At 37.8% G+C, this 27808-nt stretch overlaps 1 protein-coding gene across 3 annotated transcripts in view; it reads left to right on the forward strand.

Moving 5' to 3' along the window:
- The window catches only part of PIK3C2G (phosphatidylinositol-4-phosphate 3-kinase catalytic subunit type 2 gamma), a 359509-nt gene that overhangs the window by 194685 nt on the left and 137016 nt on the right, over positions 1–27808 (forward strand). The window lies entirely within an intron of this gene.

The following is a 27808-nucleotide window of genomic DNA, read 5'->3' on the forward strand; positions in this document are numbered from 1 at the left end:
GGATGATAACTGTATGGATGGATGAATTTATTTAGGGAAGCTTAAAAGTTTCAAGAACTAGCACATGGGAAAAAGTCAATAACAAACCTCTTTACTTCAGCATAGGAAGGAGAAAGCTCTGTTTAGTTGACTCCAGGGTCAGATAATCGCCATTATCCTTCCCTAACCTTCATCTGCTGCAAACTTAACTCAATCACACATGAATAAAGTATTAACATTTGACACAGATAGAATTAATAACTTATGCTTTTACTTTGTATGTTCCTAATTTAATAGAACTAATAGGATAATGCAAAATCACAGTTCTTAACACACACACAATCAGTAGGTTTCTTTATTTTCACCTTTCATTGTTATTTTTACTGAGCTCACTTTTGGAGCTTACCATGTTTTAGAAGAACAAGTACTGAATGACCTTACTTTTGTCATTCATAGTGTACTATTTTTGAAATGCTGTAAGACAGGAAGCCATGTGCCACTGACTCGATATTGTTACTGACCGTCCATTTAATCATTGATTATAAATTCACCAATTGAGTCAAGTTATAAGCTGGCAAACATCTTTCAAATATACGACACTGTCCTCCTACTCTTAGAATTGTTCTGGGTATAGTTGTCTCTATTCTGGTGGAAATCCAATGCACAGAATTCTGACTTCCAAAACCAAGAAGCAAGGGGATGAAAGAATAATATTTTTTCATTTCAAAATGTTATCCTTGATTGGCTTCCTTATTGATTCTTGAACGCTCTTCCCAGACATAGCCTTTAAAATATTTTTTGAACTAAAATTTCATTTAGAGTTAATTTCTCAGAAATTTTTCAGCTATGTCAAGCAAAGTAGACCTGAATCAGGAACCAGTGTAAGACAAGATTTACCTGACCAGCAGCCTGATAAATATCTCACTTTTGATAAATAAGGCCCATCCCTGGGAATCTACAGAACAGGTTCCTCACTTTCCATGATCAAATGTTTGGGTTGTCACCCTCTTACATGGATCACTGCCTCTTTTCTTATAAATCTTTCTACCAGGCTCCACTCACTGCTTCACAACTGCCAATTATGCTTCCTTCTTGCTTTCAGAAATACCTCATCTTTGAATGCATGGGCCCATTCTTTTTAAACGCTTCGAAGGAAATTCCTGGACTTCTTTATGTTTGGCTGTTCAATTGATCTGACTGACATGGTTTCCTTAAGTTCAGTTTAGGGTCATGATACTCCAGAGAACAAATAGTTATTGTGACATCTTCTCCCCTTTTTGCCTATAAATAATACATCATCATAAATTGTTGTATCTTATAGTCTTTGAGCAGTAACATTCTTTATTTAAAAACCAATTTCTGACCATTCATGATTCAGAATTTTTTTTCTAGGATTGAGTTTAATTAAAAAAAAAAAAAAGAATGTAAATGCTGCCATGGATTACTTTTTAGGAAATATTTTAATCTCACCCCTTCTGAGCAGTGAACAAAAAAGTATATGCTTAGCGACCAGAAAATGAGTCAGGGTATTGACGTGAAACTGAGTGGTTTAATTTCATGTCAAAAGTGAATAATGCACAAGATAAACCAATAACTAAAATGTATCTTAGAGAAAACAAAAAAACTCAAAATGGTGTTATTTCTCTGAAATTATAACATCGTAAGCCTTGTAATCTACTTTTTGTAGCAAAAGTGTCTGTAGAAATTGTTGAATATGTTCTTTGATCATGCACACAGGTTATTTCAATCAACTACTCAGATAAAGCCTCTGTATTGTATTTTCAAATACTTTTTTCCCAGTCAGAGTTAAATGTGCTTCAGTTGTAAATGTGACTAGCAGTCCTCAGGCCCGTCAGTCCCTAAACTGTTGCTCCTAATTTGGAGCTGCCTGAGAGGCCCATTTCTGATGAGGCTCTTACCTGCAAAGTAGTTTTTAACTTCTTTGATGTTAGTGCACTGAAGCTTTTGACTCCGCATAAAATTGAAATGATCATTTCTTATGGGAAATAAGAGCAACCCCCGTAAAGTGGGAAACAGGAATGTTTCCTTAGAAATACTTTCATAAACTAGGAATTAATGGCAGTAAATTGCTTACTTCAACTATGACCTTTACAAAGATATGACATGCTCAAATTATACTGGACTTTTAATCATATTTCAAATTATAGTTGAAGTTTATTTAAACTAGTTATTAACTGTATTACTCCGACTTTTATCCTATGGATGCTCACTTCATATTTAGCATTTTCGCTCCTTTAAACATTTCCTAACAACCCATCTTTCTCAAATTTTCTCCATATTATTCTTTCTCTCCATCACTCCTTCCTCTCCACATTGAGTTTCTTTCAAGGTATTTTTCTCTTGAAAATGCATTCATGCTTCATTCACCTATAGAGTTTCTTTAAAAACAAACAAACAAACAAAAAACACTTATTTGACAAACTAGTCATTATAGTATTGGATAGCAGCACTTCTTACTTCCTAGCTACATTCCCTATGTGCTTTAACATTTTTAAGTGAAGAAAAACAGGGGCCTCCGGGTGACTCAATCAGTTAAGTGTCTGCTTCTTGATTTTGGCTCAGGTCATGATCTCAGGGTTCTGGGATTGAGGCCCACTGTGCACTCCATGCACAGTGCAGAATCTGCTTGGGATTCTCTCTCTGTCTCCTTCTGCCTCTACCCCGACTCTCTCTCTCTTAAATAAATAAATTAATCTTAAAAAAAATATTTAGGGAAAAACAAAGAGTGGCCACATACTACTTTTTTTTTTTCTTTCATATAGGCTTTATGAGACTTGGTAATATCAACCTTATTAGAAGATTTGGAGCCCAGTATAAAGTTGACCTGAGGGTTAACGCCCAGCATGCTTGCTTTCTTCACCACATCTAGCAACTGCATTTCATATTTTAACCCACTCATCTTTGTTTCTGACCATTGAAGGAAGTGGACTTCCAATTTAGGCATAAGAGGATAAAAAGATTTGGAAAATTATTGTTTATAATTGGGAGATTATTAATTATAGAATGAGCATGAGTAAAGATAGGTGGCTGGCATGGGGGCAGTTAAGGTCATAATAGGCATAGATCCAGATCCACATTTGGTTTGGGAGTTAGTCAAGGCCAGGGTTATTTGGCAAAGTCACTGGTTGGTAGAATGAGTGTTAAAATCAGGACACTAGGTCAAGGTAGGAAAATGCAGGGTGCAGGGTCTTTGTCACTTGGTCAGAGAGCTGTCAGGTAGAGAGACCTTCTGGTAACTTAGAAGTGTGTATATTATAAATGTCTTTCAGGAGCCACAGTACCACGCAGTTAGGGCTTAGAGGTCAAAAGTAAACTTTCAAGGACTGGATGTGCTGTTCTAGTCATGGAGAGTTACAGTGCACTTCAAGATGTTTAAGGCTCTAAAAAATCCTGTGCTTTAGAACAGTTTTTTTTATGTGGCTTTTCCCAGAACTATCTGACCTGTTGACATTCCTAGAATGAACACTCTGGAAGCTTAAGCCTTGGATGCATCCATACTACCTCCTGTCTCAGCTTCATATTCAACCACCAAGTTCTGTAAGTCCCAGGGATTTTTTCCTCAAAGAATCTCTTGCGGGTCTTCCTTCCTTCCTGCTGCCACTTGTGTTCAGGTTACTTAGGGGTGAGGAGAGATAGACATAGCTCACATTGATGGGAATATGTATGGTTTGAAAAATCAAATTTGACATTAAAATATCTGATTGTTCATCAAAATAGTTTACTTGATTTCAAAGTTTCCAAAGAGTACTAAAGGAGTGAGATTGATTTTATGTATCAAAAGAGAGAATAGGTTTTAAGAAGTCAAGAAACAACCAATTTGGACCTTTATGAGGCCTCAGGCATTTTAATAAAATACTTAGTCTAAATTGTTTCTCTGCCCTTCCATGTACCATAGTCGCTCTCAGCAAAGCAATTATCTGAAAAAGAATAAATGAAAACTTGTTCTCATCTCGAGAAGCTATAAATATGCACTGGAAACCAAAAGACTGCTACAGGAAAACCAGTTTCCTGACGTCGGGCAAGATAATTACTCTCTATGGAACTTACTCTCCTCATTTGCAAAATGAGTGCACAGGATTTGATCAGTCTCAACTTATATAAATTTAACATCTCTTCCCTACTCAAAAATCTGGAATGCATGTATTACTCTCCCTAATTCTAGCTATATAGAATTAGAACAAATCCCATCTCTTGGCTAGGTATTTAAGATCTTTCATAATCTATCCCAAATCTGTCTTCTTAACTCTTTTTCGACTAGTCCCCTCAGTAAACTCTGCTCTTGTCAAATTTTTCAGGTCATTATTGCCTGAATTATCCTTACTTATTCCTGTCACAGAGTCTTTGCTTATGACAGTCTCATTTTTGGAAACTTCCTACCACTTCTTTTTCAGCTCATACTCATCCATGGCGTCTTACTTGTTTCTTAGGATTTAATGTACATCTGACCTTTCATAATCATTCTGAACAACAGCAGTTTCCTCCTAACTAATTTTATGTTACAAAAATTTTTATACCATTATTTGATACTCATAATGTTAAGACCTTGTGTGTTTAAGTATATCCTACTTTCCCCATCAAGGTTGTATGCGCCTTTGAGGCTAGGAACTCTTGCGCTTCAGTGGTTTTCTCACAATGCCTAACGATACATACCCATGGTCAGTAATTAATGTTTATGAACATTTGGGTATTAATTATCCATGCAAGATCTAGAAATCCACAAAGAGGGTGTATTTCTATCAAATTCAAAGCTGCCTCCAAAAACTCAAAATGGCTTCCCCTGAGAAAGCTTTGAGAAATGTGATTCTATTATTTTAGATGAGACAGTGCTACTTCCTCACTAACATACTCAAAATAGAAACTAATTCAGCTTCTCTTTATTTTCAAATTTGAAAGGAAACTTAGCATTTCTTGATTCAAAAAAATAAGTTCAAATATATAAAAACTTGAAAAGAAGAAATGGATTAAGCTGTCATTAATTTAGTTCAAGTGGTTATATTATACATTTTTTAAATTATTTTGTTTATGTCTAGAGTATCTTTTTCTTCTTTTTTTTAAGATTTTATTTCTTTATTTGACAGAGAGACACAGCAAGAGAGGGAACACAAGCAGGAGGAGTGGGAGAAGGAGAAACAGGCTTCCTGCTGAGCAGGGAGCCTGAAGTGGGGCTTGATCCCAGGACCTTGGGATCATGACCTGAGCTGAAGGCAGATACTTAACGAATGAGCCACCCAAGCACCCCTAAAATATCTTTCTTTTAAAATGCATCTATATCTTAGGAATGAAACATCTATGGATATTTTAATTGTATTTTTTGGATACTAGCTTTGTGTCTTAAGATGTTCTATGGGATGCCTGGGTCAGTAGTTATGGGTCTGCATTGGGCTCAGGTCATGATCTCAGTGTCCTGGGATTGAGACCCTAGTCAGGCTCCCTCCTCAGTGGAGAGTCAGCTCCTACCTCTGTCCTTCCCCCAACTTGTGTTCTCTGTTCTCTCTATCAAATAAAAAATATTAAGTAAAATCTTTTCTAATAATTTTTAAAAATTAAAAAAATAAAGAGATTCTTTTACTAGCTATACTTAGCTATCTAAAGCTCCACATTCCAGTTGCTTTAAATAACATCTTAAAATTATCTGGCATATTCATTTATGTATTTGTTGAGCATTCATTCTCTCCCTCTATAATGTATGGCCACAAGAATTTTAGTCATCAGATCACCATGGTGTCTTGGTCACTACTATATTGCCATATTAACAGGTCTATGTAATTAGCTGGAATTTATCTTTTAATTTTTTTAATGATTTAAAAAAATTCTTTATTTAAATTTTAGTTAACATACAGTGCAATATTGGTTTCAGGAGTAGAATTCAGTGATTCATCACTGATAACCCCCATTGTTCATCACAAATCTCCTTAATACCCATCACCAATTAAGCCCATCAACCTCCCTCCTTCCATGCTCAGTTTGTTCTCTAACATTGAGAGTCTTTTATGGTTTGTTTCCCTCTTTTTCCCCTTCCCATATGTTCATCTGTTTTGTTTCTAACATTTTAAGAATGAATGAAATTATACAAATCTTTGTCTTTCTCTGACTAACTTATTTCACTTAGTGTAATACACTCTAGCCCCATCCACATAATTGTAAATGGCAAGATTTCTTCTTTTTTTATTGCTAAGTAATATTCCATTATGTGTGTGTGTGTGTGTGTGCATGTATGTATCATGATAATATAATTATATATAATATATAGATGAATGGATGAAGATGTGGCATATGTACACATATATACATTTGTATACATATACCGTACCATATACATAAACATATACATATATACATATACCACATCTTCTTCATCCATTCATCAGTTAATGCACATTTGAGTTTCCTTCATAGTTTTGTTATTTACACCCTGATGCTGTAAACATCAGGGTGCATGTACCCCTTTGAATGTGTAATTATTTAAAAGATTTTATTTATTTGACAGACAGAAATCATAAGTAGGCAGAGAGGCAGGCAAAGAGAGAGAGGGGGAAGCAGGCTCCCCGCTGAGCAAAGAGCCCAATGCGGGGCTCAATACCAGGACCCTGGGATCATGACCTGAGCCGAAAGCAGAGACTTTAACCCACTGAGCCACCCAGGCGCCCCTTGAATGTGTATTTTTGCATCCTTTGGGTAAATACCTAGTAGTGCAATTGCTGGATCAGGGGGTAGTTGTATTTTCAACTTTTTTTTCTTAAGTAGGTTCCACACTCAGCATGGAGCCTAATGTGGGGCTTGAACTTACAACTCTTGACATCAAGACCTGAGCTGAGATCAAGAGTCAGAGACATAACCAGCTGAGCCACTCAGGTGCCCCTATATTTAACTTTTTGAGGAAACTTCGTACTGTTTTCCAGAGTGGATGCACCAGTTTACATTCCCACCAACAGGGCAAGAGGGTTCCCTTTTCTCCACATCCTCACCAACACCTTTTATTTCTTATGTTGTTTATTTTAACCATTTTGACAGGTGTGAGGTGGTGTCTTATCATGGTTTTCATTTGTATTCTCTGATGATGAGTGATGTTAAGCATCTTTTCATGTGTCTATTAGCCATCTGGATATCTTCTTTGGGAAAGTGTCTATTCACATCTTCTGCCCATTTCTTAACTGGACTATTTGTTTTTGGGGTGTTGAGTTTGATAACTTCTTTATAGATTTTGGATACTCATCCTTTATCAGAGATGTCATTTACAAATATCTTCTCCCATTCCATTTTAAAGAAAATATTTATTTGACAGAGAGAGAGACAGCCAGAGAGGGAACACAAGCAGGGGGAGTGGGAGAGGGAGAAGCAGGCTTCCTGCAGAGCAGGGAGCCCGACATGGGGCTTGTTCCCAGGACCTTGGGATCATGACCTGAGCCAAAAGCAGACACCTAACAACTGAGCCACCCAGGCGCCCCTCATAGACTGCCTTTTAGTTTTGTTGAGAATCTATTTTTTTGAAAAAATAAATACTGCATAAACAAGAACAAGTCACTCTTACTCTTTTGGCCTGAGCCATTGCATCTCTAAATATAGAAAAGTTTGTCTATTCTGGTAGGTTTTATTTTATTTTATTTTTTTAATAAATATTTTATTTATTTATTTGACAGACAGTGATCACAAGTAGGCAGAGAGGCAGGCAGAGAGAGAGAGAGAGAGAAGAAAGCAGGCTCCCTGTGGATCAGAGAGCCCGATGTGGGACTCGATCCCAGAACCCCGAGATCATGACCTGAGCTGAAGGCAGAGGCTTAACCAACTGAGCCACCCAGGCGCCCCTCTGGTAGGTTTTAAATATGTGCTTCTTCAAACCACAATGTTCCCTTTGAGCTATCTTGAAGTTTGAAAGAGAATAAAACCAACAGTGGTCTAGCGCCCATCTCACTCTCAATTGGGAAAAACTTTATTATTATTTCTTAATCTGTTTTTTTTTAAATTTTTTATTTTTTATAAACATATATTTTTATCCCCAGGGGTACAGGTCTGTGAATCACCAGGTTTACACACTTCACAGCACTCACCAAAGCACATACCCTCCCCAGTGTCCATAATCCCACCCCCTTCTCCCAAACCCCCTCCCCCGAGCAACCCTCAGTTTGTTTTGTGAGATTAAGAGTCACTTATGGTTTGTCTCCCTCCCGATCCCATCTTGTTTCATTGATTCTTCTCCTACCCACTTAAGCCCCCATGTTGCATGACCACTTCCTCATATCAGGGAGATCATATGATAGTTGTCTTTCTGTGCTTGACTTATTTTGCTACGCATGATATGCTCTAGTTCCATCCATGTTGTCGCAAATGGCAAGATTTCATTTCTTTTGATGGCTGCATAGTATTCCATTGTGTATATATACCACATCTTCTTGATCCATTCATCTGTTGATGGACATCTAGGTTCTTTCCATAGTTTGGCTATTGTGGACATTGCTGCTATAAACATTTGGGTGCACGTGCCCCTTTGGATCACTACATTTGTATCTTTAGGGTAAATACCCAATAGTGCAATTGCTGGGTCATAGGGCAGTTCTATTTTCAACATTTTGAGGAACCTCCATGCTGTTTTCCAGAGTGGCTGCACCAGCTTGCATTCCCACCAACATTGTAGGAGGGTTCCCCTTTCTCCGCATCCTCGCCAGCATCTGTCATTTCCTGACTTGTTTATTTTAGCCATTCTGACTGGTGTGAGGTGATATCTCATTGTGGTTTTGATTTGTATTTCCCTGATGCCGAATGATATGGAACACTTTTTCATGTGTCTGTTGGCCATCTGGATGTCTTCTTTGCAGAAATGTCTGTTCATGTCCTCTGCCCATTTCTTGATTGGATTATTTGTTCTTTGGGTGTTGAGTTGGCTAAGTTCTTTATAGATTCTTGACACTAGTCCTTTATCTGATATGTCGTTTGCAAATATCTTCTCCCATTCTGTCAGCTGTCTTTTGATTTTGTTAACTGTTTCCTTTGCTGTGCAAAAGCTTTTGATCTTGATGAAATCCCAATAGTTCATTTTTGCCCTTGCTTCCCTTGCCTTTGGCGTTGTTCCTAGGAAGATGTTGCTGCGGCTGAGGTCGAAGAGGTTGCTGCCTGTGTTCTCCTCAAGGATTTTGATGGATTCCTTTCGCACATTGAGGTCCTTCATCCATTTTGAGTCTATTTTCGTGTGTGGTGTAAGGAAATGGTCCAATTTCATTTTTCTGCATGTGGCTGTCCAATTTTCCCAGCACCATTTATTGAAGAGGCTGTCTTTTTTCCATTGGACATTCTTTCCTGCTTTGTCGAAGATTAGTTGACTGTAGAGTTGAGTGTCTATTTCTGGGCTCTCTATTCTGTTCCATTGATCTATGTGTCTGTTTTTGTGCCAGTACCATGCTGTCTTGATGATGACAGCTTTGTAATAGAGCTGGAAGTCCGGAATTGTGATGCCACCAACGTTGGCTTTCTTTTTCAATATCCCTTTGGCTATTCGAGGTCTTTTCTGGTTCCATATAAATTTTAGAATTATTTGTTCCATTTCTTTGAAAAAGATGGATGGTACTTTGATAGGAATTGCATTAAATGTGTAGATTGCTTTAGGTAGCATAGACATTTTCACAATATTTATTCTTCCAATCCAGGAGCATGGAACATTTTTCCATTTCTTTGTGTCTTCCTCAATTTCTTTTATGAGTACTTTATAGTTTTCTGAGTATAGATTCTGTGCCTCTTTGGTTAGGTTTATTCCTAGGTATCTTATGGTTTTGGGTGCAATTGTAAATGGGATTGACTCCTTAATTTCTCTTTCTTCTGTCTTGCTGTTGGTGTAGAGAAATGCAACTGATTTCTGTGCATTGATTTTATATCCTGACACTTTACTGAATTCCTGTATAAGTTCTAGCAGTTTTGGAGTGGAGTCTTTTGGGTTTTCCACATATAGTATCATATCATCTGCGAAGAGTGATAATTTGACTTCTTCTTTGCCGATTTGGATGCCTTTAATTTCCTTTTGTTGTCTGATTGCTGAGGCTAGGACCTCTAGTACTATGTTGAATAATAGTGGTGATAATGGACATCCCTGCCGTGTTCCTGACCTTAGCGGAAAAGCTTTCAGTTTTTCTCCATTGAGAATGATATTTGCGGTGGGTTTTTCATAGATGGCTTTGATGATATTGAGGTATGTGCCCTCTATCCCTACACTTTGAAGAGTTTTGATCAGGAAGGGATGCTGTACTTTGTCAAATGCTTTTTCAGCATCTATTGAGAGTATCATATGGTTCTTGTTCTTTCTTTTATTGATGTGTTGTATCACATTGACTGATTTGCAGATGTTGAACCAACCTTGCAGCCCTGGAATAAATCCCACTTGGTCGTGGTGAATAATCCTTTTAATGTACTGTTGAATCCTATTGGCTAGTATTTTGTTGAGTATTTTCGCATCTGTGTTCATCAAGGATATCGGTCTATAGCTCTCTTTTTTGATGGGATCCTTGTCTGGTTTTGGGATCAAGGTGATGCTGGCCTCATAAAATGAGTTTGGAAGTTTTCCTTCCATTTCTATTTTTTGGAACAGTTTCAGGAGAATAGGAATTAGTTCTTCTTTAAATGTTTGGTAGAATTCCCCCGGGAAGCCATCTGTCCCTGGGCTTTTGTTTGTTTGGAGATTTTTAATGACTGTTTCAATCTCCTTACTGGTTATGGGTCTGTTCAGGCTTTCTATTTCTTCCTGGTTCAGTTGTGGTAGTTTATATGTTTCTAGGAATGCATCCATTTCTTCCAGATTGTCAAATTTATTGGTGTAGAGTTACTCATAGTATGTTCTTATAATAGTTTGTATTTCTTTGGTGTTAGTTGTGATCTCTCCTCTTTCATCCATGATTTTATTTATTTGGGTCCTTTCTCTTTTCTTTTTTATAAGTCGGGCCAGGGGTTTAACAATTTTATTAATTCTTTCAAAGAACAGCTCCTAGTTTCGTTGATTTGTTCTATTTTTTTTTGGTTTCTATTTAATTGATTTCTGCTCTGATCTTTATGATTTCTCTTCTCCTGCTGGGCTTAGGGTTTCTTTCTTGTTCTTTCTCCAGCTCCTTTAGGTGTAGGGTTAGGTTGTGTACCTGAGACCTTTCTTGTTTCTTGAGAAAGGCTTGTACCGCTATATATTTTCCTCTCAGGACTGCCTTTGTTGTGTCCCACAGATTTTGAACCGTTGTATTTTCATTATCATTTGTTTCCATGATTTTTTTCAATTCTTCTTTAATTTCCCGGTTGACCCATTCATTCTTTAGAAGGATGCTGTTTAGTCTCCATGTATTTGGGTTCTTTTCAAACTTCCTTTTGTGGTTGAGTTCTAGCTTTAGAGCATTGTGGTCTGAAAATATGCAGGGGATGATCCCAATCTTTTGATACCGGTTGAGTCCTGATTTAGAACCGAGGATGTGATCTATTCTGGAGAATGTTCCATGTGCACTAGAGAAGAATGTGTATTCTGTTGCTTTGGGATGAAATGTTCTGAATATATCTGTGATGTCCATCTGGTCCAGTGTGTCGTTTAAGGCCTTTATTTCCTTGCTGATCTTTTGCTTGGATGATCTGTCCATTTCAGTGAGGGGAGTGTTAAAGTCCCCTACTATTATTGTATTATTGTTGAAGTGTTTATTTGATTTTGTTATTAATTGGTTTATATAGTTGGCTGCTCCCACGTTGGGGGCATAGGTATTTAAAATTGTTAAATCTTCTTGTTGGACAGACCCTTTGAGTATGATATAGTGTCCTTCCTCATCTCTTATTTTAGTCTTTGGCTCAAAATCTAATTGATCTGATATAAGGATTGCCACTCCTGCTTTCTTCTGATGTCCATTAGCATGGTAAATTCTTTTCCACCCCCTCACTTTAAATCTGGAGGTGTCTTCGGGCTTAAAATGAGTTTCTTGGAGGCAACATATAGATGGGTTTTGTTTTTTTATCCGTTCTGATACCCTGTGTCTTTTGACAGGGGCATTTAGCCCATTAATATTCAGGGTAACTATTGAGAGATATGAATTTAGTGCCATTGTATTGCCTGTAAGGTGACTGTTACTGTATATGGTCTCTGTTCCTTTCTGATCTACCACTTGTAGGCTGTCTCTTTGCTTAGAGGACCCCTTTCAATATTTCCTGTAGAGCTGGTTTGGTGTTCGCAAATTCTTTCACTTTTTGTTTGTCCTGGAAGCTTTTAATCTCTCCTCCTATTTTCAATGATAGCCTAGCTGGATATAGTATTCTTGGCTGCATGTTTTTCTCGTTTAGTGCTCTGAAAATATCATGCCAGCTCTTTCTGGCCTGCCAGGTCTCTGTGGATAAGTCAGCTGCCAATCTAATATTTTTACCATTGTATGTTACAGACTTCTTTTCCCGGGCTGCTTTCAGGTTTTTCTCTTTGTCACTGAGACTTGTAAATTTTACTATTAGGTGACGGGGTGTGGGCCTATTCTTATTGATTTTGAAGGGCGTTCTCTGAACCTCCTGAATTTTGATGCTCATTCCCTTTGCCATATTGGGGAAATTCTCCCCAATAATTCTCTCCAGTATACCTTCTGCTCCCCTCTCTCTTTCTTCTTCTCCTGGAATCCCAATTATTCTAATGTTGTTTCATCTTATGGTGTCACTTATCTCTCGAATTCTCCCCTCGTGGTCCAGTAGCTGTTTGTCCCTCTTTTGCTCAGCTTCTTTATTCTCTGTCATTTGGTCTTCTATATCACTAATTCTTTCTTCTGCCTCATTTATCCTAGCAGTGAGAGCCTCCATTTTTGATTGCACCTCATTAATAGCTTTTTTGATTTCAACTTGGTTAGATTTTAGTTCTTTTATTTCTCCAGAAAGGGCTTTTATATCTCTCGAGAGGGTTTCTCTAATATCTTCCATGCCTTTTTCGAGCCCGGCTAGAACCTTGAGAATTGTCATTCTGAACTATAGATCTGACATATTACCAATGTCTGTATTGATTAGGTCCTTAGCCTTCGGTACTGCCTCTTGTTCTTTTTTTTGTGTTGAATTTTTCCGTCTTGTCATTTTGTCCAGATAAGAGTATATGAAGGAGCAAGTAAAATACTAAAAGGGTGGCAACAACCCCAGGAAAATATGCTTTAACCAAATTAGAAGAGATCCCAAATAGTGAGGGGGAAGAAAGGGGATAAAAAGAGGTTCAAAAAGGAAGAAAGAAAAAAAGAGAAAAAAGAAAAAAAAAAAGAATTAAAAAAAAAGAAAACAAATAAGAAAAATATAAAAAAGAAAAAATATATATATTAGATAAACTAGTTTTAAAAAGTTAAAAAGAAAAAGGTAAAAGTTAAAAAAAAAAATTTTACCAGAAGGTGAGAAAAAAAACAAAAAATGAAAAAGAAAAAAATTAAATTAACTGCAAGACTAAAAAAAAATCACAGGGAAAAAGCCATGAGTTCCGTGCTTTGCTTTCTCCTCCTCTGGAATTCTGCTGCTCTCCTTGGTATTGAAACCGCACTCCTTGGGAGGTGAACTTGGTCTTGTCTGGATTTCTTGTTGATCTTCTGGGGGAGGGGCCTGTTGTAGTGATTCTCAAGTGTCTTTGCCCCAGGCGGAATTGCACCGCCCTTACCAGGGGCCGGGGTGAGTAATCGGCTCGGGTTTGCTTTCAGGAGCTTTTGTTCCCTGAGCGCTTTCCGTAGAGTTCCGCAGGACGGGAATACAAATGGCGGCCTCCTGCTCTCCGGCCCGGAGGAGCCGAGAGCCCAGGGCCGCACTCCTCAGTGCGCCCTCAGAGAACAGCGCCCAGTTACTCCCGTCTGCCTGACTTCCGGCCGCGCTCCGAGCTCACCGAGCCTGCGACCGGTTCAAGGTAACACCGAGCTGTGAGCTTACTGTGGGCTCTGTCTCTGTAGCCGGCTTTCCTGTTCCAATACCCGCAAGCTCTGCGACACTCAGACACCCCGATCCTTCTGTGACCCTACGGGACCTGAGGCCACGCTGACCCCACGTGGGCTTCGCCCGGGTAGCCTCTGGAGCAATGTCCCTCAGCGGAACAGACTTTTAAAAGTCCTGATTTTGTGCACCGTTGCTCCGCCGCTTGCCGGGAGCCGGCCCCTCCCCCCAGGGTCTATCTTCCCGTTGCTTTGGATTCACTTCTCCGCGGGTCCTACCTTTCAGAAAGTGGTTGTTTTTCTGTTTCCAGAATTGCTGTTCTTCTTCTCTTCGATCTGCGATGGATTTTCAGGTGTTTGCAATCTTTAGATAAGCTATCTAGCTGATCTCCTGCTGGCTGAAGTAGTCTCAGCCTGCTACTTCTCCGCCATCTTGACTCCTCCACCTTTAATCTGTTTTTCTAATGGGAGGGAGAGTAGGAGAAGGAAGATGGTTCTAAGTAAGATTTTGTTTAAAAATGTATACTGTTTTTACAATAAAAAAAGAACTTCTAAATAACATTGTTTCCATAATTCTATAGTCTCCACTCCTATTTTATAGCTTATCTTTCTGGGGTATATTCTATTGGGCAAACACTGAAAGAAAAAATTATTCTCTCCACTACACAAACTCTAACATAGAAGTGATTAACAAGTGTCTTATGAAAAGACAAAATGCTGTTGTATTTCTGGGCCAGTCTAGACATTTATATGGTATTGAAGTTTACAGTGTTGATTTCCATCTTATTCTTATGACTGCTACTCCTTTGCTGCTCAACCAATTCAGATTAAATATTGAAAACAACAAGCCCAGCCCTATGGGCCAAGTGTAAATGATAGCCCTAGAACAACTATTCAGTATTTGTTGAGAAACTAAGAAAACTACTCAAGTATATGCAGGCTTATCAGTAATACTAATGATCACTTTAGAATGTCTGGGAATCAGTTACATTTTTGTTCTGACTTTGGTGCCTTGACTTCAACTATTGCTGTTATTATCATTGCACGTTTGTTTGGTGTGTTATTATAGTGGTTGTTTTGCCAGTACTTTTGACAGTGACATGAAACAAACTGAAGATACTGAACTTGAATATCCTTGAAGCCAGACTTGTCTTGAACGGTGGAGAAAGCTTCGTTAGCTTAAGAAGTTAATTACTTCTAATAAACTGAGCATGTTGGCTAAGTACCATTACCTTCAACTAAGCAGTTTTTCTGATTGATAAAACTGTAGGTTTTCCATTCAGTCATGTTTTGGAAAACACTTTTTTTTAAATGAGTCATAGTGTAATGAAAAATATTTATGAAATGTAAAGAAATAGAATTCCAACTGCATATATATCTAATAGCTAGAACAACTACTATTATTTTTGACAAAACACGTATTATTTTGTTCATAATTAATATTAATAATTTTCAAATTCTGACTAAAAATAAATGTCATTTTCTTAAAAATGTGAACAGTAAACTACTTGTTTTTTTTTTTTTTGATGTGTGTCAGGAAAGAAAAAAGAAAATTGCTTGCCAGTTTATTCTAAAGCAATTTCAGTTATCTGCCCTTTGAGCACCATCCTCCAGCCTCCACTGATGATTTCAGAGACAAAGAAAGAGTCTAATTAAAATAAGGTTCCTGAAACTTTTCTTAAAGGATAATTATGAAGGATGAGTCTCATAAAGGACTAAATGATTTGGTGGTTCAAAATGAAAAAGACTTGTTTCTAAAGAGGACCTAAAACAAAAATAACAATTAATATAAAAACCAACTATGGATTGTTACAAGCTATTTTAATTTTGATAGATATACCTTTAACTGCTCACATCTTACATAAGACTCAACTTCAGGGTCTGACTCTTTTTGAACTAATATTATTGGTAGCAGACAGTGTAAACATCTTACAAACAAGCTTTTGGAAATCCTTTGGAAATAAATGCTCTGATTACTTATCAAAATGGATATGATCTCCCCACACAGACATGCTCCCTTACAAACACACATCACTTTTTTATTTCATTTGTAATTTTTCCCCTCTGATAGAAAAGAGCTTATATTCAAATTACCTAATGTAATGTAACTTTGCCAGTGATGGACTTTCCATCTAACCATCCTCAGCTAAATCTATTTAACTAAGGAATTATTTTTGCATAGTAAAAATTGCTCCAATAATTTGTCCCCTGAAATCGCAATATGATGGAACATCTCTAGTAATCTGTTGGAATGCTTCAAAATTTTCAAATAATTAATGTGTAGGTTAGTAACTATATTTTAAATATGTGCATATACACGTGTAGTATTAGATTTTTTGGACAGTGGAGGAAATAGCATGTAAAAATATAATTCAATAGGATTCTATAATTCCAGAATAATTAGTAACTTACTTTAGGTTCATACCCTGAAATTTTTATCAAGAAATGAAGAAACAAATTTTAGGAAAACCAGGTTTATTTACTTAATAGTCACTTCATTTTATTCAACAAAATTGACTGGTTACTCTTATCACAATCAGAAACTCTGTTAGGCCGCAAAAGTATAAAGTCATAGACTTGCCCTAAAGGAATTTAAAGTCAAATAGGGAAGAGATTAAAACAAAACAAAACAGGGGTGGCTCAGTGGGTTAAGCCTCTGCCTTCAGCTCAGGTCATGATCTCAGGGTCCTGGGATCAAGCCCCGCGTTGGGCTCTCTGCTTGGCAGACAGCCTGCTTTCCCCTCTCTCTCTGTCTGCCTCTCTGCCTACTTGTGATCTCTCTCTCTGTCAAATAAATAAATAAAATCTTAAAAAAAAAAGTAATTAAAGCAAAATTAAAAAAAAATAAAACAAGTGTTAAAAGAATAATGGATACAAGGAAGACCTTCACCCTTACAGAAGGAATCCTGCACACCTGCCCAGGAAAGATTTTTTTGGAAAAGGTGTTAATTAAACTGAACATTAAGAGATAAACAGGTGTTGGCATATTGAAATATAATTTCAGACCCAGAGGATGAGATGATGCAAAAGTATTGTAGCCTGAGAAGGCAGAGGAGATTCAAGCTATTATAAGTAATACTTTATGTTTGAAATGTGAGCACATGAACAGGACTTTAAGAAGCAAAGACACTAAATCACGAGTGCTCTTTAAGTGACACTAGTACTTTATATTTTATCCTGAAGGCTACCTGGATTTTAATCACAAGACCAGGACTTCATTTGACTGAGTAAAGGGGATTAATTTGAGGGTGAAAACATTTTTAAATGCAGGTGGTAGAAAAATCAAGTACCAGAAGATTCCAGTAATACCTTGAAGAAATTAAGGCCTCAATTAAATTCTGTCATTGGGAGCAGAGAGAAGAAATTAGATCTGAGAGCTATTTAGATGGTGAATGTATTAAGTCATGGTAACAAATCTGATGTGGCTAAGGGTGAGAAAAGAATCCCAGATAACTGCTTCATTTTTAGTTAGAGTGATGGAATGCTGGTGATTCTCTTCATGGAGGTAATTCAAGTGAAAAAGAAGGTGTTGTGGGAAATGATAATGAAATTAGTCATGTTAAGGTTGAAATGCCTTATGAAAATTTAAGAATGATATCTTATAGACAGATGAACGTGTAGGTCTTGGACCACAAAAAAAATAAAATAAAAAATAAAAAAGAGTTCTAGGTTGGAAACTACATCAGTCACCTAAAGGCTGCCACAACAGAATACCTCAAACTGGGTGACCAAAACATTAAACATTAATTTTCTCATAGTTCTTTAGCCTGGAAGTTTAAAATCAAGGTCCCAGTAGGATTGTTTTCTGTTGAGACCTCTCTTCCTGGCTTGCAGACAGCTGCCCTCTTACTGGGTCCTCACATGACCTTTTTTCTCTGTGTACATGCTCTTTTGGTCCCTCGTTCTCTTCTTATATGGGACACCAATTCTATTGGGTTAGGTCCCCACCCTTATAACCTCATTTAATCTTTATTACCTCCTTGAAGGTCTTTCTCCAAATACAGTTACACTGGGGGTTAGGGCTTTAACATTTGAATTTCAGGAGACAGAATTCCAACCATAACAGAAACATAGATTTGATGACAGGACAGACTTCATCATCATCATTTTACAAATGGAGAGACTGAGGTTGTCCAGTGATCTGCTAAGTTACTTAGGCAGGGTTCTAGAGAGTGTTGGAAATGGAATGCTTCTTCTTTTGTCATGCATGTGATCTAATGGACAGGACAGTTACCCCTGCCTGGCAAGTTCCATCTGCATAAGAACAACGACCACATCATCGCATAAATCAACAGAGAATTAGCTGGGTGGGGTGTGGAGGCCTTATAGAACACTACTAAGTTTTTATTGAATTTCCCAAAGCAATAGGATTAAACCGTGCTAGCCAACCTCAGGGGACATGCAATTACATGACAGTGAGCAAGAATGTCCTAGAAATTTTCTCAGGACATCAAACACAGCTCCAAATCTTATGGATAACATCCCAGGGAACCTTTAATATCCTCACAGAATAAGCCACACTATTTGTGACTCAAGAATGAAGGGTGAAGCAGCTGCCCCAGCTGTGATTTGAAACTGAGGTTCCAGGGAAACTAGGTATTTCAAAGCTAGCTTTGCCTTACACCTATAAACCTGCCCCTCCGGCTGTGTTCAAACACATGAATTGTTCACTGCACAATATGATGATGATCCAGCCTTCACCAGAGGGCTATGCAAGAACAAAAGGCTGAGGGGTGAAGAGGATCTTTATTATTAGGTTGCTATTCTTATGAAACATTCATATAGCAAAGGAATTGCCTTGTTGTTAAAAGAAATTTTGTTAAGGAAACTTTATGAAAAAGTTGCTTATACTGCCTTTAAAGCAACTATACATGTATTCAGAAAAAAAGAAGAAGAAAGCTGAGTTAGGAACTCAGTTCAGAACCATATTTTCAAGAAGAAATGGAAAATGTAGGCATCTATTGGACTAATTTAAAATTCCAGGAGCATGGATTTCAGCATTAATTGTATGTCAAGCAGAATTTGTTTTATTACAGCACATGTGCTGATGTTAGTGACTCCCCACTTGTCTTTTACCACAACTTGAAATCATTTGGAACCACAGGCCCAGTTAAGGTGGGCAGTTCAAGGCACATCTGTTGTGTGTGCACAATTCATCTGGATTCTTAGATCCCCAGCTGCAGTCTGGGTGTTACTTTCAATTCAGCAACTTTTCCACTACTCCTAGTCCCACCCAGCACTATCACTAGTCTAAGGAAACCACAGGAGGCCAGATCCTTCGAAATTATAGTATTGGCCTCGCTTTCTTAAGCGAGGAAGGATGGAGAAGAGGTAGGTCAGGTGTATGATTTGACATTGCTCACTTGTAATGTCGAGCCTCCATATTCTGTTCTTTTTGTAGGCTAAGCAAAAGAAAGAAAAATATTCCTGCTTATACAGAAAACTATACTTAGGTTAATAAGCTTTTCTTTAAAATTTTAAAAAAATCTAAAAATGGAAAGGAAAATACTATTAGATATTTTGGTGATTGGGCAGAGAGTTTATAGATAGTAGGACGAAATGAAGTGAGGCACTTTGGAAAGAAAGGAGGCTATCTGGAGAGCATGAGACTTCTGGGGGCTAGAAAACAGGAAGCCAGAGAAAGAGATTAAAGACAAGCACGGTAGGAAAGTATCAAGAAAGGATCTCTAGATCGTATATTAGTTTAGACTAAGTCATTAGGATGTCAGGGTATCAGGAGGTGGTACAGCATGATGGTAAAGAACCAGGACTTTGGAGTCAGATGAACTTGAATTTGAATCCCTGATTGGGCGACTGTGCAAGTTACTTGACCTCTATAAACTATAATATTCTTGTCTGTGAGATGCAAGGAGTCAGCACCTTGAGCAAATATGAGGATTATCTAACACAGCTATGTGGACTGCTTAGGAAATACCTGGCATAGAGTAAATTCTTGGTAAATTCATCAGGGATTAAAATTATAGAGTCCTATAGCTGGCAGGTTGCTTGCTGAACCTCATCAATTCCCACTTTTACAGACTAGAAAAGTAAAGGGCCAAAGTATTAAGTTTCTTGCCAGAGGTAATGTGAGCAGAAAACTGTCTTCCAAATCATGTTTTAATGGTTGTTAGGACACTATGTTAGTGAGCTCAAGTTGCAATAAAAAAAAGTAACTTACACTATGTGCCTTGAACAACAGGAATTTATTTCTTATGGTTCTGGAGGCTGAAAAATCCAAGATCAAGATGCTAGCCAATTCTGTTTTTCCAGGAGGGCCCTCTTCCCAGCTTGTAGCTGGATGCTGGACACCTTCTCACTGTGTCCTCATGTTGCAGAAAAAGCAGACAGCTCCAGTCTCTTCTTCTTCTTTTAAGGTCATCAATCCTGTAAGTGGGCCCCACTCTCAGGACTTCATCTAAACCTAATTATTTTCCAAAGGCCCTCCAAATATCATCACATTGGGTGCTAGGGCTTCAATATATAAATGTGGAGGTGAGGGGGCACAAACATTCAGTACATAACAGACACACAATATAATGGAAGAGCCAGGAGCAGTGGTTTAGGGACTCTGGGTTTTAGTCATAAGACCCTGGGCAAGTCTCTTAATCTTTCAGTTTTCTCACCCAGTTAATGTGAGGGGTGGGAGATATTATCCAGAAATGACATTCAGCCCCATGCTCAAGTAATTCTCTGAGAATATGGGTATAATGTCCAGTGAGAAATAATGGGTTTGACCAGGGTAAGAAGGACAAGGACTAATTGAGAGCTCGGGACAATAGGACAAGAAGTGAGAGCAGAGTTAGGCAGAGTTTTCAGCAAAGAGCAACAGGAGCACAAAAATTGTTAGGAATCAGGAAAAGCAGAAACCAGAATGTGAAAAAAGAGAGATGCAATTCAGGAAGGTCTCATAGGTCCCTGTCTCTTCCAAAGTGTGTCCAGGGCTACAATTCTGGCTCTTTTTTTTTTTTTTTTAGTGTTTAATAAGCACATATGGAGTATAATGGTGGAGCTGAGATCGCTAAGAGTAATTCACAGCTTGGTGCTTAACTTAGAAGAGTGATTTGAATAAAATACCTTAAAAGCAGCTAAGTGTATGTTGGAATTGGAGGACAGAGTTGCTGCTTTTAAATCACATTATTCAGTATATTTAACACGTACACATATGAATGAATAAATGTGAGATCAGCAAGATGAGTAGAAAGGGCTCTGATTCCTTGTTATAGATTCAGGAATCTCTTCAGAGGAACTGACCCACTCAGCATAGTTTTCGGGTTTGTTTTTGGTTTTGTTTTTGTTTTTCCCTTCATAGCTCCCAGCTGAGGCTCAGAGGGCATCACCGCTGTATAACAGTAATCCTGATGACAAATGTTTACACAAACTGGGTACCATCTATGGCTTATTTACCCTCAGAAAAAAATGCCATTTAAGTTTATGATTAGATACGTGACTGGTCACATCTGTTAAAGATTTTATTTAACTGGAATGATAAGTTATCAATTATAATAGTAACTGCATACCCACATAGCCAAATATATGCAGTGTGAATAACCTACTACTGAAGAAACAAGTTTGACTTCTTGAAAACAATTCCGTGTGTGGCAATAATTGCCCACAAATAAAGTCAAAATGGGCACTGCTTTATAGAAATGTCAAGGGAATAAAGAGAGATGAAGAAAAATCTCAGCCAACCTTCTCCAGAGTTTTGAGGTAAAATCCCCTCAGTTCATATTCTGCATTTTGAGGTCTTTTTTCTCATGCAATGCAATCAGTGCATTTCCTGAAGCTGTATTTCTTCTTATACTGACTTAGATTTCTAACGGTCTTACCTCGTTCTCTTTAAACTGGCTGAGCTTGGCAGTCTCCAATAAAAGTTTTTTATTATTTTTGAAATACTACTTCTACTCTTTCACATTCCCTAATTAAAACCAGAGTAGATTCCACAGTTTCCTGCTCACTTTTGGATCAAAAACTCCTACTAGTTTTGTCCATTTTAAGACTTCATTTTCTTCTTCAGTTTGACAAACACCTCCTCCCTGTTCTCCAGCACCAGCCAAGTTTTGGTTTAGGAACTTGCAGTGGGTAGAAAATATGATCTGATATTTCACTCCTCTTCTCTCTCTTTTCTGGTTCTTACTTCTCTTGACTTGAGAATCGAGAGAAAAGAAAGAAATTTGACCTCCACACTTGGACAAACAATTGCAATCTTCTGTCTGAGGGCTCTGATTTTCCATCACGGCTCTGTGTGGTTTCACTGTGAGAACTGGCTACTTCATGTGGCTGAGTTCTTTGGGCAGCCTTGCAGGAGCTTCCCGTTGGGAGATCTGGCCTTGAATCAACCCCTTTCCACACAAGGAGTGGATCACATATAATTACTTTCCATGTATATATTTGAACCCTGAAAAACCTGTACATACTTGCTTTCCAATCAGTTGAGGCACAGGAGTGTGGGCTGCTCCTTTCCTATCTTGTCTCTCCATCCTGCCCTGACATTTTCTTCCTGTTCACATAAGGCCAGGGGAAATCAAACCCTCTTTCAGAACAGAAATATAACCTGGGAATGAGGCAACAATCTCCAGTTCTGGCACACAGCTGAATAAATGGCTCTCTTTGGGCTTTCCTCTTTGGACTTTGCAGAGAGAACGGGGCATAGCAGAATGAGTCTATTCCTCACTAGGCTAATGACTCATGACTCTCAAACATGCTGAAATGGGTACTTCCTTTTTCAAAGCCATTGGTCCCCTGCGTCTTCAGCCATTCCGGTCTTCCAGCTGTTAGCATTAAAGTGGAGCTCTTAGTTTCCCAGAGTAGCTACATGTGCTGCTTTCCTCAGTGCCCTAAGCCATCAGGCCCTTTGTCCTGTTCTGTGTTAGGTAAGCCCTGAAAGAAATCTTGCCCTTGCCCCATTGCAGTCATTAGTACAACATTTTTAGTCAGAAAGAATCTCCTACTAGATACTCAAACACTTGGCTAGACAAAGCAACAGATGGTACATGGGCCTATTCACACTTTTAAATGGGTCAAAAAGTATGTTAGTAGTAATAAAACAACAAAATATCGGCAGTATAACAGAATATACATGCCCAAATGAGCCAGATCAAATCATTTTTTAAATCTTTTGGGGGCTTTTTATGATCCATAAAAGAAAACCATTTTTATTACTTTTAGAGTTTTATTAAATCTGAAATAGTATACTCAATTTGATCACTCATCTAATTCACCATACTTGGCTCCAGATGACTTTTGTTTATTTTCAGTAATTAGATATGCCCCAAAATAGCCTCTGGGCTAACACCATGGAAGTTTAAAAATTATGTTGCATATTCTAAAGGCAATACAAACAAATAAATAAAACCAAAAACAAAGAAAATGGGAAAAGATAGAATATAAAAATAGGATATTCATAAGTTTTTACTCTAAGTAAGCAAATAAGTGGCTGTAAGCCAAAGTTTCTGTGGCTTCCAACAACACAGTTTTATTTCTCACTCATTCAGTACATAGGCTGCAGACTTTCTGTTAAGTTCTGTTTGGTGCCACTGGACTCCACAGCAATGCTTATCTCTGGGTTTGTCTTGTTACTCTGTGACTGGAGGAACAGTCTTCCAGCTGGAACATACTGGTTTCACGGCAGAAACCAGGAGTACAAGCTGCCAGACCAATCTATAACAGCACATTTAAAGCATCTGCACAGACATGGGCATACATTTCATCAGTCACATCCTATGGGCCAAAGCGAGTCACATGACCAACACTGACACTGGGAGAGAAGTAGACTCCTCCTATGGCAAGGAACTGGAAGTCACAAAACAAGGAGTGTAGATATATGATTTCCTTCTGAGGGGAAAGCATAAAGTTGGAAAAATTTTCAGATCTACCACATAGTGTCAGCACAATGGGAATGTCATTAGTATGAATAGATAACATTTCAAAGAGAACACTTTTGAAGTGGTAATAAGTGTTAAGTATATAAATTATATTATGGGGATACTATTAAGTCAGCTATGTACCTTATAGGTCTCCTCACATATTTAAGTGTTCTAAAAATGTATATAATCTCTACAGTTTGGATATCATTACTTTCTGAATTTATTTCCTTTTAATAGTTTTATATTTAAGAATTTTTGCAAAATAGGGGCACCTGGGTGGCTCAGTGGGTTGGACCTCTGCCTTTGCTCAGGTCATAATCTCAGGGTCCTGGGATTGAGCCCCACATGATAGGCTCTCTGCTCAGCAGGGAGCCTGCTTCCCCCTCTTTCTGCCTGCTGCTCTGTCTACTTGTGATCTCTCTCTCTATCAAATAGATAAAATCTTTAAAAAAAAGAATTTTTACAAAATAGTGTATTGACAGATATTGCAAAATAACTATTGATTGGAAATTACATTTCTGTAAATCTGGCCAATATAATGCTCTTTATATGCAAAATTCAACAGAAGCTTAGTGTTATACTTCAGAAAAAGCAAATTAGTATTCTAAGAATAAACTACTCTTAGGAAATGATTATCTTTGCAAGGACTATAAAATGGCTCAGTTGGTTAAGCATCTGACTGTTGGTTTCAGCTCAGGTCATAATCTTGAGGTCATGAGATCAAGCCCCATGAAGGCTCTGTGCTGAGCATGAAACCTGCTTAGGATTCTCTCTCTCCATCTCCTTCCCTCCCCTACCCATGCTCGTGCCCATGCTCTCTCTCTCTCCATCTCTCTCTATAAATAAATAAATAAATAAACAAATAAACAAATGCATTAAGTTCCTCGGTTTGGAAAATATTAAATAAATATCTTAAACACTAAGAAGTAAAATAAAGTTGTAAAGGCTAAAGAGATATGCTTTTTACCTCTTTTTTTTTTTTTTTTCAAAGTGGAGACATCAAAACCTCAGCTAAGATTAAGAGTCAGATGCTTAACTGACTGAGCCACCCAGGCAACCCACATTTTTTTTTTTTTTACTTCTTAATCACACTATTAAAATCTTAAAGTCAGTAATTTCATAATAGGTATTAATATCAGCCTTTATATGTCCCAGGGTTTTAAATACATTTGAAGAAGTGACATTCTAGAATCTAGAGCGGATTCTAGAATGCTCACCAAAAACTGGTCTACTGAGGAGCGCCCAGGTGGCTCAGTAGGTTAGAGCCTCTGCCTTCGGCTCAGGTCATGATCCCAGGGTCTGGGGATAGAGCCCTGCATCGGGCTCTCTGCTCAGCAGGGAGCCTGCTTCCTCCTCCCTCTCTCTCTGCCTGCCTCTCTGCCTACTTGTGATCTACTGAGCCGCACCCCTTGCCTTCTATTAACAAAGATGAGAGGAAATGGGAAGGGGAGTTCCTGGAATGACCCGAAATCACTCATCTTCCTTGTGTACCTCAGTTCTCGTCCGCTATAGGATTTTGTTTCTCCTTTTCAATCACAGAGAGTACTCAAGTGGGTCAGAATTCAAGGCAGCCCATAAGGTGTGGGATGGTGTGCTACTGAGAACTACAATTAGACCTTCACTGAAGAGAGTCAGGAGTCAAGGAGGGTGGAGATGGTGTGATGACTCTATTTTTGTCCTGTTGGTAGCCTGAGAATTGAGCACTATGTACTTCTGAGGCTCTATCAAGTCACTCACTGTGGGATCAGAAGCAGCCATGTGCATGAAGAAATAGATAATCTCAATATCCAAGGAAAATCCCCCTATCATGATAGCTGGGGTTTCTGTCTTAGGTTCACCGTAATCCCCTTAATTCAGTCAAATATCTTCATAACATCCTCTTATAACTGTGCTGTTACCTTCTCATTCTTGCTTCTGCTTCTCATCCTTAACATTGTCAAAATGTTTAATCACCTGGATTTTATGCATTTATCCTCATTTTAACGTTGTCATGACTTTATAGTACAGAATCATATCACTGAATTATATCCCTGGATCTAACAGATATTAGGATAAACAAGTTTCTGGCATTTTAAGGTTTACCTCACAGCTTATACACAGTCACATTTCATGCACCTTAAAAGTCTGATCTTTCACCACCAAATCTTGATATTTCTCAGTCCCTTAGCCTTAACTTTGAAAATGAAAAAAAAAAAAAAAAGTATTTGACATACGCAATGCTGCTTTTCTTTGGTGACAATGTCTTTTGAAAAAGGTTTCTGTGATGTTCAAGAGAGAGTGGCCTGCTGTTTGCTAATCTTACACACAGAGGTAATGGATACAAACTACTGCATGAGGGGTTCAGACCTTCCTTATGTAAAAAAGTCATGGATGCAGAACTGCGTAACCCTCTACCTCAAATTGTAAAGTCCAACTTTCTTTACAGTTGTTTAAAATGAAAAGACGCATTTATTTTTCTTGACTGTGCCTGAGGACACAGGGATGGACTATTTGACCTCTCGCTGTCATCTCCTACCTCTACCACTCCAGATTTCAGTTCTGCAATGTGTAAAGCCAAACTCTTCATTAGTCGGGTAGAATGCCATAGAGCCTGAGCTGGATCTCACCAGGAGAACATATGATCTTAGCAGGGATTCGAGGTTGGAATGAGGCATATTCTACAAGGAAAATAATCATAGTGAATACACTGAATTTTCTTTGCTTTTGTATTTTTTTATAACACAGTCATATTCTCTCTGCAAATCTCCCCTGCTCTGTTTTATTTTGAGCAAGGAATAGAATTGAGTTTTTCTCCTTGAAAAAAACCAAACACATTTCTAACAAAAAAATTAAGAATATAATGAATACAAGTTATATAATTCTGACAGTTCCCATGACCCCCCACCTCAAAATTTTTAATTTTTAAAAAATTATTTTAGTAAAATGTCGACTTCATCTGTACAAAAGAACTTTCCCTTTTATCATGTATACAGCAGTCAGGAGGTTATAGAGTTACATTTACATACAAGAACTGGTTAAAAATATTTTTAAAATAAGCGACTCAGTATTCAAAGTGTATGAAAATGCTGGCAGGCATTGATAGAGATATAGAAATACTCTGTCAACTGTCTATCTCACTAAAACCCAAGTATACCGTAAAATAGTATATTACCAATGTTCCCAAAATACAGAGAGAATCTAAGAGATATACAATTTTACATAAAATGTCTTTAAGTTTTACATGTGGATGCTTGCATTTGCAACTTTCCAATTCCCACTCACACAACACTCATCTTAGAACTTCCAAATAATGACAGGTTTCATTTATTACATCTGACATTTCAAAATCTCATCGTAGGGTAAGCATAGGAAAACTTCATTGTCTGCTATTATTTTTACATTGAAAATAAGCAGGTATCAGTGGATTACATTTTCTCATCGATACGTCTTTAACCCCTTGAGGTTTTTTTTAATGCTTTCCAGAGGTAAATAGGAACTGTTACTCCACTTAAAAGCAAGACCTCACCTTAAAAAAAGAAAAAAAAGAAAAAGTAGACAAGCAATTATTTATTTATTTATTTATTTATTTATTTATTTATTACTTTTTAATGACTTTTCTAAATACGTAGAAACAGAGAACATAGAACAAGGGAAAATAATGTGTTACCGTGTCTGTAACATAATACAGAAGCAGAGATCCAAAATTAAGAATGCAGAATGAGGGGTGCCTGGGTGGCTCAGTGGGTTAAGCCTCTGCCTTTGGCTCAGGTTATGATCTCAGGGTCCTGGGATTGAGCCCTGCATCAGGCTCTCTGCTTAGCAGGGAGCCTTCTTCCCCCTCTTTCTCTGCCTGCCTCTCTGCCTACTTGTGATCTCTCTGTGTAAAAGAAATAAAATCTTAAAAAAAAAAATGCAGAATGAAATTCATCTATATACTTTTCAACTGTTCTGCATTTAATCCTTTTTTTAGTATTCCTTAACATTTTATTGAATGTTAATTTTTCAGAGAAGGACAAGACTAGGGACCAGTTAAGATTAAAAGAATCAATCAAAGAGAGGTTAACATTCAAAGGAATGAGTTTTTTTTTTTTAATTCTATTT

The sequence above is a fragment of the Mustela erminea genome, chromosome 6 (genome assembly GCF_009829155.1).
Source record: "Mustela erminea isolate mMusErm1 chromosome 6, mMusErm1.Pri, whole genome shotgun sequence".
NCBI classification, from domain to species: domain Eukaryota; kingdom Metazoa; phylum Chordata; class Mammalia; order Carnivora; family Mustelidae; genus Mustela; species Mustela erminea.